The sequence below is a fragment of the Gopherus flavomarginatus genome, chromosome 7 (genome assembly GCF_025201925.1).
Source record: "Gopherus flavomarginatus isolate rGopFla2 chromosome 7, rGopFla2.mat.asm, whole genome shotgun sequence".
NCBI classification, from domain to species: Eukaryota; Metazoa; Chordata; order Testudines; family Testudinidae; genus Gopherus; species Gopherus flavomarginatus.
The window spans coordinates 83,800,769-83,816,685 of record NC_066623.1 but is presented as its reverse complement, the minus strand read 5'-3'; the positions used below and the strand labels follow the sequence as shown (position 1 = coordinate 83,816,685).

Genomic DNA, 15,917 nt, shown 5'->3' with positions numbered 1-15,917 from the left:
ACAGGCAAGACCAGATACTCATTTTGGCTCTGCCCATGGTGCAGCATGGCACAGCTTAGCACCCACCTCCTCTATTATTGAGCTAACGGGCATTTCCAACATGGCTTCCCCTGAGCACTGTACAGCCTTACAGGTAAACCAGGGGTTCTCAAACTGGGGCTGGGGTGGGGCAAAAGTATTCAGGTTTCTGTGCGTAGAAAGTTGGCAACTCTAATCACCAGTACAAAAGTTTGACAACCACTGGTGTAAACCCTCCAAAGCAGCATGAGGAGGAGGGCACTCACTCCACTCTCCCCTGGCAGTCAACCCTCACACACCACAGCGTGCAGGGCTCCACCGCCCCCTGCACAAGCGGTGCCTACCACTGACTGCGAGAGCCTCGTCTGCCTGCAAGAGCTGGGGGCCCTGGTATTTTAACGGAGCGGTCACCAGAGTCCTTGGGCTACAGAGCTGCAGACGCTGTCACCCCTCCGGAGGCCCAGGAGAGCCCACGGCTGAGGAGCCTTTGCATGAAGCTGCTCTCTCTCCTGCAGGACTCCGGGGACGTCACTCCGGCCACTCCCCGACCCCGAGTCAGGAGGGGAGGCGAATCATACCTCGTCTAGCCACTTCTCCCGCCACCGCACAAAATGGCGTCAACTGGGACAAGAACAGAGCGCGCGAACGCCGGAAGAAGGCTCACGGAGAGCGCTGATCGATCGATCGCACTCCCCTCTCGGGCTCACAAACCAGACAAGCTGACCGAATGATCGATTGATGAGCTCGCCCCCTGCAATGATCTGTCGGCTTCAGAGCTTGAGGCGCTGCCGGCTGGCTGCGCTGGGGCGGTTCTGCTCTGGCTGGTGCCTGAATTTCCCCTCAGCAGATCCCGGTCAGGGATCACGCCTTGTGCCACCTTTACAACCACTGGCTTTCGAGAGGGAGAAGGGGGTGATTAGGAGGATGCCCCTAAAATTGCGGCACCCCCCAGAGGAACGGAGGGTGGGTCTTCTTTCCCTCTGCTCCTGCCAGCAGAGGGCGTGGGCTTGGCGGCGAGTTGCTTCCTTCCAGCCGCCTCTGGGTCTGTAGGGGGAACTTGTTTCTCCCTGTCAGGCAGATAGAGGTGTAGGGTGGAAGTTGCAGAACGTGCATGGGATGTGAAGATCCTCCTGGAACCGGGCCCCATGCCGCCAGAGGAGATTTGGGCACCAGTTGCATCCTCTCTGCTCCTTCTGCTGGAAGGGGTAGATGCCTGGAGTTGTTTCCTTCTCTCATGACTCACTTCATGAAGGGGGCAGAGCTAAATGGTGGCTTCTTGTTTCCTCCTTTCAGAGGTTGAGGATAAGTAGATTGGCAGGTTTGGGAACTGCAGAACTTGTGTAGGTTTCAGGGGGATCTAGAGCATCAGCAGGTAGGAGGCAGAGGGGTTTTTTTTATACCTTTGTATGTTAGAGGAGATCATCTGATGGAGCCCATGGCAAAGCTCTCATGGCCCAGGTGGCAAAGCTGTCTCAACAGCAGGCCTCCCCTTATTGCATCCCTTTCTACCAGGAATGAGAATGGCCATCAATCAGAACATCTTAAGGGCAAAATGTAAAAAAAAAAAAAATCTCTTTGTAAATCCTTCACACAAGTTCAATGCCTGAGAAATTACCCAGAAGTATGTCACTGAAGAATAAAAACAGAAATATACACACACAAATTGTGCTAACTGAAATAAGAGGGAGACGTAAAGTCAGGACCAAATTCTGCTTACTGTTACACATCTGTGAATTTGGAGTAACTCCATTGGTGTCAGTAGATTTAGGGATTTTCCACACAGGGAGTTATTCAGAAACAGCTTATTCTTGAATAACTCCATTTGTAGACAAGCCCTTTTTACAGTGCGGTTCATGAAAGCAGAATTTAGCCCAGCCATTTTCATACTGAATGTTTGCATTAGCAAAAGAATTCCTAGACACTACAGTAATAGCTGCACTAGAAAAAGACTGATAGATAATCAGCGGTTTTCAAACTGTGGGTTGGGACCCCAACAAAGGTCACGACCTCCTTTGAATGGGGGCTGGCTTAGATTTGCTGAAGCCTGAGCCCCACTGCCCAGGGCTGCAGCCCTGTGCGGCAAGGCTCAGATTGCAGGCCCACTGCATGGGGCTGAAGCCCTTGAGCTTCAACTTTGCCCCCCCTTGCCCAGAGCGGTCAGGCTTGGGCTTTGGCCCCTCCACCAGGGACAGTGGGGCTTGGGCATGCTCAGGCTTCGGTCCCTCCTCTTGGGGTCGTGAAATAATTTTTGTTGTCAGAAGAGGGTCGCAATGCAATGAAGTTTGAGAACCCCTGGATTAGATTAATTAGTTAATCTGTAGGATATCTCTGGGAGATGTGTGCAAAGATCTGCAACATTTTCATTTAATCCTGGAATGGATTGATTTATTTATTGCTGCTGCTGAGCTTGAACAGAACACCAACCTCTGAATCCTTTATTAAAAATGAAGTGATATCAGGTGAAATATTTTGAATTGCAAAAGTGGGGGGGTTCCATATAAAACATTGTAGATTGCAGTTGTTGTCTCATTATTAAAGCCTTACTTTTGAAACTTAAAATTAATTAATTGCTATACTGTCTCAGGCAGACTAAATTTTAAACTGGTTCAAAGCTTTATGACATCCAAGAAATAATATATTATAGAGGGAACTACTGTAAATATGTATTTTCTCATAAATAGATGAAAAAGAGAAGGTTTTATCAAATACTGATTTATGATTTTTCCGTAATTGCTTTTTATATATATATAAACCAACTTTTTGGTTCTCCTTGAAAATATTCTTTAATGTTTCACTTTCTATTCCAAAGACTTAGAATTGTGTTTATATAATTTAAGTGTATCCTCAGATACTGTACAGGATTAGGTCATTATAAAAACATACAGTAAAGGTTATACTCACTCTTCCACTTACATATGTATATGTTTCTAAATTATCACCATCACAGAAACTTCTGACCTGAACAGACTCAGAGCATCAAAAGTATGTTATGTGAAATTATGCCAAAACCCACACCATGTATTCACAATCTCTAGTCCACCTCCATCTAAGTACTGGGCAGGCAGCCAGAGGTAAGGTGTAAACTCAGTCATATTTCCGATTCCAGTATGATAGTTGTAATCCTTCCTTGCCAGTGCAGAATAAAATAAAAGATTTCATGGTAAACTACTTACAATCCAGTCACAATTTATAGTGAATCATTTGCCTGAAATCAAATTAGGAAACTATAACCACTGTGCACTAATCTGTCTAAATATAAAGAGGAAAAAAGTTCCAGAGTGTCCATTTTATGTATGTAATGCATTTTGATTCCAGAAAGCATTTTTCCTTTTTACTATTAGAAAGCGCCTTCTCCAGTTCTTGTGGCCTCAGGCAAGTTTCCATCTTAGTTTGCAACATCTGCTTTTAGCTGACCAGACTTTAAAGTTTAAAGCAACAATACAAACAGCTCATTTTTAAAGCTTTTTTTTTTAGATTTCTTTCCCTAGGTGGCATCTCCCCCAACACACACACATACAAATCACATAAAATATATAGCAAAGCAGCCTCTCAACAGCTCCGAGACAGTTTAATTTTTGATTTCCCCCAAGCCTAACATCTGATCTGCCATATGCTTTGAGTCTTTCCAGCTCATAGAGATCACATACTAAGTCACAAACCTGCATGTTTTGGAAATGTGACTAGAAACTCACAAACATCAAAATGTCATGGGTCAGTGATCCACATAACAATAGAATAATACATGTTCCTACCAAATGCAAATCTGTTAAAACTTTAGAAATTCTGTGAAAGTTATTAATTGAGCAAAGCTGCACAAGCAGTTTTTAGATCAGAAAAATCACAAGACTGAACTAGGCTGAGAGATACAGGTGTGATATTACTTGCTCCCTCAGTCTCCTTTGCTCAGTCTTCTGTATGATTTCAGTGAAATAAGAAAAACATTAACCTCTAAAATGAACTGCCACTGCCACTGGAAATTACTATATAGCATTAGATGGACTTAAACCTGTCAAATATTAAAAACAAAGTGATATATACTGCATGGTTGAGACTGTGGTTATTGATTCAATCATTTGCAGAAACAACAGATTCAAGGACTTCCAAGATGTTTACAGTGGTCTATAATTTTTTCAATCAAATTCTAAAAGAAATAAAAATAAGGCATACGTTCATCTGATAACAGACTTAGGGAAAGGGAAGTGTAGCAGAGTTCTTCCCATTTTCTCATTTTGCCTAGCATCATGTGCCCTGGGCCTGATGTTGCACCAATATTGTAAACACTTAAACACAAGAGTACCTTTACGCATGCATGTAGTCCAGCTGAAGTTACTCATATGCATGTTTGCAGGGTGGAGCCTTAAGAGGGCTAAATACAGCTCCTTCTGGAGCTCATTAATTCAGCTCTGTCAGCTAGAGCAAATCTCCCAGGAGTGATGCAAGGTACTGTCCTCCAGGAGCTGAGCAAGAACACTGTTTCTGCAGTGTTCATAATCCATGTTTAGCCAGGAAGTTCAGGTCCTGAACTCTGATTTCTATATAGCTGGACGAAAGTAAATATTTAAATTAATTTATGTTCTCTTTTTCATGATGGGAGAATTCCTATTTTCTATAATTCTTCATCTGTACCTATTTTGTTTCCTTTTTCAGTTTCTCATCTATCCTCTGACTCTTTTGGGACAGTTTCTTTCCTCTGAGTGCTTCAACCACAGAATAATCTCCAAGTAGCCTCTGCTCATTTGATGCAATGATTTCCATAAAACAAAAAACATTGCTATAATTATGTAATAATGTTTAATATTAACATCCTACCTGAAATTCACAAAGCAATAATATCTATGTTCAAGCTAAAACTCCATCCTTACCATATGTCATCATGCCTAAGTATTGTGACACACTCAGTATTTAGAGATATCTGTAATTCTGTACCTAGACTATATGGGGCATATCGATAATATATTTTTGGCCTTAAAATCCTTTGTACATATCAATCAGAAGCCCTTTTGACAAAATGAGGTATATGCAAAATGGGATTGCATGAAGTATATGTGATGGCAGTATTGTTCTTTAGGGGTATATTTTCAGCATAAGGTACAAGCCATGCCACACCATTCCATTAATTAGCAGTTTGTATAGTTACAGCTACAACCACCATAATGGAAAATTTACCCAGTAGTTATCTAAATGTATTTTGCTTTAATTTTTCCACATTTTTTTTAAGTGAAGGATATTTCATTGAGATCAGATCTCAGCGAAAGCCTTTGAAAGACCCCAGTAAAACCAAGAGTTGTTTAATATATTAAATATAATTTTGTCTGCTAGATTCTTATCTACATCATATAATGGTGTTCATGGCTAACATCTAGATTCTAGATGCTATGATAGCTCATGCACCTTAACAAAGCTTTTCTTGTAAATATTATTTTCTGTTTTGGATTAGCAACTATAATAGTGTTATTGAAGCATTGGGATTATTTTGAAATCTTCAACATTTTTTAAAAAGTTAATTTCTATTTCAAGTTTTATTTGTAAATGTATTACAAAGTATGCAGAATTAGCATAGATTTATGCAGAATTTTTCTCTATAATTTTTTTAATTGTGGAGAATTCCAACATTGATAATGAACATTAAGTACTTTTAAAGACACCAGTCCTACAATGAGGTCTGTGCAGATGCTGGTATAAGTTATTATACCATCTTGTTATAATGTGCATCTATTTATAATTTCCTTCCAAATTATTTCTCTGGGGGAAAATACCCTCTTATCGCAACCTGTCTCAACTCTACTTATCATCTCCCATTCACTGTCAAGTTAGACTCCCACCTCCGATTGGCTCATGATGTCAATCTCTATTGACCATTTATTATATTATCAAACATACACCTTTTTTACTTATGGGGGGAACTCTGCATCAAAAAAATAAAAATTCTGCACACAATATTGCAAAATTCTGCATATTTTGTTTATCAAAATAGCACAATATAATCATGTCAGTTTCAATTATTTTGGTAATTTATTTCAAAATACCTGTCAACAAGTAAGTCTGTAACAATACAGTATGCTGGTGTGCTGAGACCACTGCCTATCTTGCTGACCAATATTGTCTCATTGTTCCTTGTTAGGGCAGGAACCATCTTTTTGTTTTGTTTTTATAGTGCCTACCATAATGGGTTCCTAGTCCATGACAATGGCTCCTAGGTGATATAGTACTATAGATAATATGTAATAATAAAAAATAATAATAATAAATGTTGTATAGCAATTTTGTCACATATTCAGGTTCAACTAACTCCTTAATTCAGTTCTAGCTTTCAAAGATCATGTTGAGTCTATGGGAACTGTGAAATTGTCACATAAGGTCCTAGAGCCTAGTCTTACAAATGCTCACATATGAATATTATCCTTAATTATGTCTTTAGTCCACTTAACTTCAAGAGTGTGAATCAGGTTTGAAAGATCAGGCTCCTACTTCCATTCAGTGCAGCATAAAGGAAGTACCATTCTGAAAAGTGAAAAATCAATAGAACAGGATAGAAAATGGAATCTTCAGTGAAGGGAGTTTTTCTGGTACCGATGAAGCTGGAAACTGTATGGAAGAGATACGCTTATAGAAACCTTAAAATTTCTGATGGAATTCACTATGTTCAGATGACAAAATAAAATTTCTGAAGTTCTGAATTTACAGTCCTAAAATAAAATTAACTTTTACAATAGATTTTATCCTGTGTAATTAAATTTTAATTTAATTCACTTGCCACCTAAATTCATGATCAATATTGTTGAAAACTTCCTTTTACTACTTTGGGAGGTAATGTTGTCTAGTGGTTAGAGCAGCAGGCTTGGAGTCAGGAGACCTGGCTTCTGTTCATGCCATGGTGTGACCTCCAGCAAGCTGCTTAGCCTCTACGTGCATCAGTTCCTCCAGTTTTGGGGATTTTTTTGTTTGTTTGTTCGTTCTGTGGAGCCTCCATTTTCTTCAGGAGAAGATTAAAGCAAACCTTTTAATTCTTGTTCTCCTTCAGATGTCTATCAGTCCCCAATTTGTTCTGGAAATGAACACCAGTCTGATAAATTCTAGAGAAACATCTCCTATCCAATGACCCTCTTTCTCCTAAGGCCCCATCCCAAAGGGAGATGTAAACTGAACTATTTTAAAACAGTACCAAATGTGGTTTGCTTACCTAGTATTATAGGGTAGGTAGGGTAGAACATGGTTTCTAAACTTTGTATAAACATGGTAGAACCTGTCTACATGGGCCACACAAACCATGTTTAAAGTGAGTTAGCCTGGTCCATGTTTAAACTGAATTTTACAAGAGTCCAGCTAACATGACTACGGTCCTACTAAATTCACGGCCATGAAAAATGCATCATGGACTGTGAAATCTAGTCTCCTACCATGAAATCTGGTCTTTTGTGTGCTCTTACCCTATACTATGCAGATTTCACAAGGGAGACCAGCAAAATTTCTCAAATTGGGGGTTCTGACCCAAAAGGGAGTTGCAGAAGGATCACAAGGTTATTTTAGGGGGGGCCACCCTTACTTCTGTGCTGCCTTCAGAGCTGGATGGCTGGAGAGTGGTGGCTGCTGACTGACGGCCCAGCTCTGCAGGCAGCAGCGCAAAAATAAGAGTGGCAATGCCATGCCATGCCATCCTTACTTCTGTGCTGCTGCTGGTGGTGGCTCTGCCTTCAGAGCTGGGCTCCCAGCCAGAAACTGCTGCTCTCCAGCTGCCCAGTTCTGAAGGCAACACTGCCTCCAGCAACAGCACAGAAGGGGAGCAACCTCCCCTACAATAACTTTGCGACTACCCCACCACACACAATTCCTTTTTGGGTCAGGACCCCTATAATTACAACACCATGAAATTAAATATCTGAAACATTAAATTTACAATTTTTAAAATCCTATGGCCATGAAATTGACTAAATGGACTGTGAATTTGGTAGGGCCCTAAATGTGACTAAAGGCCTAACGTAGCTAGTCCTAAAACCCACCTTTATTCTAGAGACAATTCAGATGATTTTTAGACTCCTGTTCATGAAGATAGTCTACTTATTCTGTTGTTGTTACTAGTCTTATGCAGCATAACTGTGCTGTGACTTGTGAAATAAACAGAAACATCATGCCAATTAAATTTTTTTAGGCTGTATGATCAGAATATCCTACAAATCCTTATCTTTTTAAAAAGTAGACCAATGTATACAGACTTTGTTTGATCTCTGGTTCATGTCATCCTACTTTTGAAACATTCTGTAACTAGAGAATATTTCTTTATGATATGGTACAGGAAAAAGATTTCTCCTGGTGGTATTTCAGCAGAAATGAAGAAGTTCCTTCTCATTTTACTATAATAGAAAAAATATGAATATTTGGAGATTACATTTTAAGAACTATAGTTTCTATGAACACCAAGAACATTCTCTTAACCAACATATTTCTAAATACAATTTTTCTAATTAAATATTGACTCTTACTATTATAATAGTTTTAATTTTTAAAGTAGATTATAAGATCTTTAGGGTAGATACTATGTCTTCCTATGTACAGAACCTAGCACAATACAGGCCAGTCCTGAGTGGGACCTTTGGGAATGAACACAATGCAAATAGTAAAGAATAAGAATAGTGAAAGAAATATTACATATCCTTGTGGATGAGGGGAAGGCTGCAGAATATTATGATATACAACTCCCATGATTCTACACCAGATATCAGAAGAATCAACTAATTACTTGTATATATTTTACTTAGATTGCTGAATTACTACAATCTAACATGATGTGCACCCTTTAAAGGAGCTAGGAAACTGGGACTCAACACTTTCTGGTTACTGTGTGTATTTAAACTGTTTTTCATCCAGTTGGAGAGAGAGGACATTCTAACTGGGAAAGTGGACATGCTTCATCTGAATGGCCATCTGAACATGAGATCTGGTTTGCCCCTAGAATCACCTATGTCATAATTCCCATTCAAAAGAGGGGGATGAATCAAATCATTGTATCCTCCAGACATCCTCCACTGGCTGGGCTTCTGTGGTGCCACAACTGTAATCTAAAGCTATTCTGTAACGAAGTCCAGAGGGAGGGTGGCAGTGTAAACACTGTCTGCCCTTTCACAGAGATGAAGCCCTTTCGTGGGTCTCCAATAACACATGTGGGTGCAATTTGCCCCTCTTTTCCCCTGGGGATTGACCTAGCTCATGCTGTTATGGAAAACTCTGAATTTGTGAAGTGCTGAAGCCAGAGCCACTGTAACCTAGAGCTGTTCTGAATAAAGCAAAAGAAAATTGTGGTATTTGACTCCATAATACAGTGTTCCAAGCTAGCCAACTACTATAGTGTAGCCAGCAAGCTGACTTGTCAGAAATCCTTTTTCAGTTGCAACAAGCTGTTTACATTATAACACGGACAAGAATGAGATTGACTAATAAATGTTATACTTTGAGTACTTCGTCAGCTTTGATGAGTTGCCCTTATCAGCATGCACACAGTTAAGCAATTCTGTTGTACAAATCATGAAAGCATTTGTGCAAAATATTTCCTTCTGCCTTAGCCAAGCCTGTATCAGTGTAATTCTAATATGTGGTTGTATTTCAGGCCTGAAACACCTTCTGAAACAAGTGTAACTGAAAAGTGAAAATAGTAATTTGTTGCATCTTACATTTGCTGATGCAGCAATTTGTACAAATGTTTGTTCAGATGTTAGAAGGGACACCTGGGCACTGTGCATGTTCCTACCTGTAGACTTCTGCAAATGAATATAGAGAAATACACAAAGAGTAGTGGAATAAACAGTATTGGAACCCATACATTTAAGAAACTCTGTCACCAGATGGGCAAATTCCAAGCAAGCAGTGAACATGTTGTGGGAAAATTCCAGATTAAAAGACAAAGGCAATAACAGAAGCTTAGGGACTTCTCACTAAACAGAAACACTTGAGTTCAAATTCCAGCTGTGCTTTTAGCACAAAATGCTGACGATAGTTTACACACACACTCAACTTATCCTCAAAGTAGCACACCCTGTGTTTGTGACAGTAAAGAACCTGAAATATCAACATGTTGCAAAGAAAGAGAGAAATTTCTGTCATGCTAAATTTTTGATAAAAATGGAAGAAGCAGCAAGGAACACAGCTAAAGAATGTGGTACGTTGACACACTACCAAAAGAAACAGAGTTGGAAATGATACACTTTTATAACAAGCTGACTGTTGACAACCCTACAGAAAGTAGGTGACAGCATTTCAAAGTCAAGACATTCTACATACTTGTTGATGTGTTTACAACACAGATGAAAGAGCAGTTCCAAGATTTCACAGAGAAATGCCGGCTGACACCTTTGACATTGATAAAGTTATGAAAACATTTTCTACTATGAAACCATGAAGAAAAACTTTGTAATTTGCATACTCCATCCAATACAGCTCACTAATCAACTCTTCAACTGCTTCACTCACTGAGCAAAGACTGTTACATCAGTCTGTATTGCTCAGTTAATAAGGATACTAAATAGAAGACTTTACATAATATTTTCCAAATATATTATGAGAGATTATGTGGGCCAGTGGACTGAGTAACCTCTGGAATTCTAATCGGGCAGCTATGTAATCTTGGCCAAATCACAATTTCTCTGAATCAAATCCTGACACTACTGAAGACAATGGCAAAACTCCTATTGACTTCAGTGCTGCCAGGATTTCACTGTGCATCTCTGTTTCATCATATGTTAAATGGCATAGTATTACATTCAATGTGGGCACACATTTCAGGGATGTTATGAGACTTAATTAGGTAATGTTTGTACAGCACTTTGAAAATGTAAATGTTATACAAGTACTGATTATTATTATTAAATCCACTATTAAAATAGTACCTCAGATTTGAAAACTGCACATCCCAAATGTGAAATGAATATACCATTTATGTAAATATATATTTTTATGTAAATTAGGACACAATGAACAATATATAACTGATCCGTGCAACTTCTGAATACATGCCAAATTGAAAGACTTCTGGTCTGACATCAGAAAATGTATTCCATTGTTTTATAGGGATATTCATTCCAAATGCCTATTGTGATCATGTTAGCAAAATGTTGGCCTTTTTAGAATCCTTGTGACTACAGCCAATAAATGTACTCAGTCAATGTGCGTTCCAATCCAGCTCCTAAGGAAATCAATGGAATTTGTGCTATTAACACACCAATGGGAGCAGGAACTAGTTGTTTGGCAACAAAAATAAACACCCTTTCTAGAAATGTGGTTCAAAATAATAAAAATAAATAAGAAAAATTGAAACACCAATTGTCTTTGTTAGATTGAAAGTATTATTTGAATAAGTTTTATAGTACGAGTTGTAGGCTTATTGTCATCCATAGTTTAAACTACTACAGTTTAGTTGTTTTAGTCCCTTTATCAGATTTCTTCTTTGTTGCTGCTTAAGTAATAAAATAGTCTCTTTAAATTTAATGTAAAAGGGCCCAGTCCTCCATCCCTCACTCAGATAAGCAATCCCACTAAAGTCAGTGGGCAAAATTCAGACCTGCTGTGTGCAGGGATAACTAAATTGATTTGGTCTCTGGGTCCAATCATACTCCCTCTATGGTCAATAGAAGTCTTTCTCTTAATTTTGATGAGATTTGGATTAGATCCAGAATGAGAGCCAAAAAGGCCAAAGCAATGTTTTAAAGTGGAAAACATATTTTATTCATATTCAAACAACTCAAATTTGGACTTTATTTAACTATCAAAAATATTCACATTTGACATGGAACTAAGCATGAAAAATTACTGCCTTAAATGAATATTTCTGTGAATAGTATTAAAAATAGGTTAAAAAAGAAATGTCAGCTCAATCTTAATTATAGCATCACTGCAAGCACTCCTACATAATACAAAAAATAAATAAATTATTTATTACATTTATTTGCCCCTGAATTTGTTTATTAGAATTCTTTACTAGTTATTTCCATTCATTTAAATGGTTTTCCATATGTTGATGTAAATCACTTTCTAATCCTAGAATTTCAGTGTCTAGTCCAGTGTCTCCATCTCTGCTCCTCTTGAAGTGATGACAAAATCTGTGGATATATAAATCTCCTTAACATTTGTTTTCTTTATCTCTTGTCATCTCTCCCTCCAGCCTCTCCCAGCCTCTTGCTTTTCTATTGTTCTTTTCCTTTGTAGAATCACAGTTTAAGGCCAGAAGGGACCATTAGGTCATGTAGTCTGACTGCCTGTATATCACAGGCCATTACATTTCACTGCGATCCCTATACTGAGCCCAATAACTTGTCCTCTTCTCTCCACCCTCTCTTCTTTCATCTAAATAGTGACCTTTAGCCTATACGCTAAGTATGTGAAGAGGCTTTGGTAGCAGAGGGATTTAAAACAGCAACATCTCCTTGGACAACAGAAGTGGCAACAGCAGGAGAATCAGGGAAAACACAGTGTTTGGATACATCTCTTCTGAGAAATCATAATGCCAAATTGTTCCTCCTACCTTCTACATGCCTATGGAGAATCTTTATTCATTGGTGAATGAGGTACAACATAAAATGCACATTACAAGCTGGCCATCAATATGTAGATGGGGTTTTCTGCATTCATTTGTAATAAAAAAGTAAGGGAGTGAGCAAGAAAAACTCAGGAAATAAATGTCAAGCCATAAATATAGTGTTCATGCACTTTTTTAGCACTTATTTATGTTTCTCCCAATCTGTGCACCTCATCTGGAAGCTTTGCTCCTCAGTATAGGCCCTACAATAACATTTTAAAACAAAGACGTAAAATAGACATGACAACAATTGAAATGAAATTGTGTGACCTGTCATCACAACTGTGGCCATGATATGCAACAGTGATCATCATCAGTTCAGGGAGGTGGCAAATGCCCAAAAAAAAAGCAGAAATACCACAGGGAAGATTGGAACTATCAGTGTAGCTGCATAGGCCCTCAGAGAGTGCAATCCAGAAATGATCATGCCAGACAACTCTGCCCTTCCTGAAACTGTGACAGTACCCACATAGGCTAATACCCACGGAGGATCCTGATTCCAAGACTTCTATTGGGTCAAAGGTGTTACATATGTCAAAAGTAGAAAATAAACCATTCCCCAGACTGGCTCACTACCGTGGAGGTTGGGGAGGTGATTAGTACATTTGGTAACGTGTTCCAAAAAGGCTTATGGGGAAGCCACAATCGTCTTTGATACAGCATTATATTAGCAGTAATTTACAAAGCAGTTTTTTGTTAACTTACTTGGAGGTTGAAGGTCTAGCAAACATTGTAGCATCTGACTCTTCCTGTCTTACAAAGAGATCATGAGACATGCCCCGGCAACAAATATAGACACAAAAGCATAGCAGACTATATAGTGGAGACATAAAAATGGAAATAATATTTTTCTGCATATAGAGATTTAGAAAGTTGGTCAAAATAAATTTGCAATGTTTTTTTCTAGGAACAAGGAAATGGCAACACAGCTACAGAAACCAGATGGAAGCATGACATTAATTTACTGCACATATATAGCCACCTCCTTTTCCACTAAGATAAACAGCTATACAGGATGTCACTGAATTGCAAGGAACTTCAAAGACACTGGCTAATTTCTTGATGATAGGTTCCTCACTTCTCTGATAATGTAGAGTTGTTTCATAGTTGAAAAGGCATGATAGCTGTATTGCTGTTTTGCCAACAGGCCCAGAGACATCAGGATCCATGGTAGAAGAACTACCAAAGGACCAAGATTAAAAATAAAAGGAGCCTAACATTGGTAGAGAAACATAAACATGCCCCAGCGTGCAGATTTTTATTGTGGGCCTCTGCCCACAGCAGCACCGCTTGCAACAGTACCCTCTCCCTTAGCACTGGAACCCTAATCCTGGCATGGTGCCCAGAGGAGGCTGGTGTAGGGGTTGGGCCTGAGGCTGGATGGCTCCAGTGTCCCACGGAGCTGAGGTCTAGACAGCCCAACCTTTCATCATGATGAAGGTCAGGCAGGACAAATCTGAGCAGTGCTGTGAGCCAGTGCTCCAGGTTTCAAAATCACTTGCTGAAGTTTGCCTGTGTCATGATGGAGGGTCAGGTGAGCCAAACCTGAGGGTGCTGTAACCATGCGTGACAGGTTGGCATGCCCAGTGCAGGGCACCAGGCTGAACCCCACAGGACAAAGGAGCTGCTAGAGCCACTGTTGCAGGGTGAGTCACAGACACAGAAAAAAGTCATAAGAATGGCCATACTGGATCAGACAAGGTCCATCTTGCCCAGTATCCTGTCTTCCAACAGTGGTCAATGCCAGGTGCCCCAGAGGGAATGAACAAAACAGATTATCACCAAGCGATCCAACTCCTGTTTCCCATTCCCAGTTTCTGGCAAACAGAGGCTAGGGACACCATCCCTGCCCAGCCTGGCTAATAGCCATTGAAGTCACAGACAAATGGGGAAAACATACTATCTGTGACTTTTTTTCATGTGACAAATCTGTAGCCTTAATAATGACACATGCTTTCAAGCCACCCAGAGCCCTTTAAGTTGTATGGCCCCCTGTGCATCTGCACCAGCTTCACTGGTTATTCTTCCACAAGTGGAATCTAAAGTTAAGTTACAAAGTTCATATTTAGGCACCTCTCAGATTTTCAAAAGTGCTGAGAACCCAAGACAGTCCTCATATACCTCATTGTGAGCAGTAGAGTGTTTAGTATTTTTGAAAATCAGACAAGTGATTAACTATGGCCATAGTATTTTTGCACATCTTGGGCCAGCTGCCAATGGGAATAGAAATTTGAGTTTCACCTTTGATGACATCTTGCATTAATTTAATGATATTGTCATCTTTCCTCACTCTGAAAAAGATATTATAAATGATGGAGAGGGAAAATGAAAGACAGAACATGGCCCATCCTCCATCCCAAAGTAAAAAGACTTTTATTGTTTGGGGATTGGGGCAAAGCAGAAGCTGGTAACATACCAGAACCACCATCAACATACTACATTGAATTATTAGTACTTCTGAAACTGGAGAAAACTGAGTATTGCATAAAACTAAAACTGATTGTTAGAGAGAGGAAGTTTAGATTTACTTCCAATTATAGCTTGTCAGAAAACAGAATTTCCATCCCATGGGAAAGTCAGAAATTAGTTTTTTTAAATAAGAAAGTTGAAATTTCTAAATTACTTGCAGAAATTTTAAAAATTGTATTGGAAATATCAAAACATAAAATAATATAAAATATAAGATACATGCAAATGTTAAATATAACATTTAATATTATAACAATAAGTCAAAACTAAGTTAAACAAAACAAGAATGTTTAAATGAAACATTTTTATCTTATCGAAAGGAAACATTTTGACATCAAAACAAAATGAGGAAGTCAAAACAATTCATTTCAAGACTTTTTTGTCAAAGATGTCATTGAAATCAACGCTTTCCCATGAAATGTTTTGAATTTGAAAAATGGCATTTTCCGACAGAAAATCTCTTCCGTCAAAAATTTGTATTAGCTTGTATTTGCATACTATACTGTTAAAATTGTATCAGGACTCATTATCCATATTTTTGGAAGGCATCGGAAGAGCACTGTCCAAGTAAATTTATGAACCTTTAATGAAATTGGAGGGTATTTTTGTTCATATCAGATCTGTATCAGGTAGTCATCACATCACTAGTTAGAGTTATTTTAAACAACAAAAAACAACAAATAACATAACAAATGAGAACTAGGCTAGCAGCAAATAGGCACTACATAGGAAGAGAGAAAAAATAAAGTGATACATATATTACATTCAGCCAGATATTTAGTTTAATAATCGACCATCTTTTAACAAAAAGGATGAAACCATGTGTGTGTAACAGAGAGTCCAGGAGCTTTCTGTGATTCTACAGCCACTA

The 15,917-nt window shown here is 38.9% G+C and overlaps 2 protein-coding genes across 10 annotated transcripts in view; both read right to left on the bottom strand.

The window, feature by feature from the left end:
• Positions 1-699, bottom strand: part of HFM1 (helicase for meiosis 1) — a 105,657-nt gene extending 104,958 nt beyond the window's left edge. The window contains 1 exon segment of the mRNA XM_050962113.1: positions 597-699. The gene's annotated coding sequence lies outside the window, so the exon portion shown is untranslated.
• Positions 1-15,917, bottom strand: part of TGFBR3 (transforming growth factor beta receptor 3) — a 518,676-nt gene that overhangs the window by 187,098 nt on the left and 315,661 nt on the right. The window lies entirely within an intron of this gene.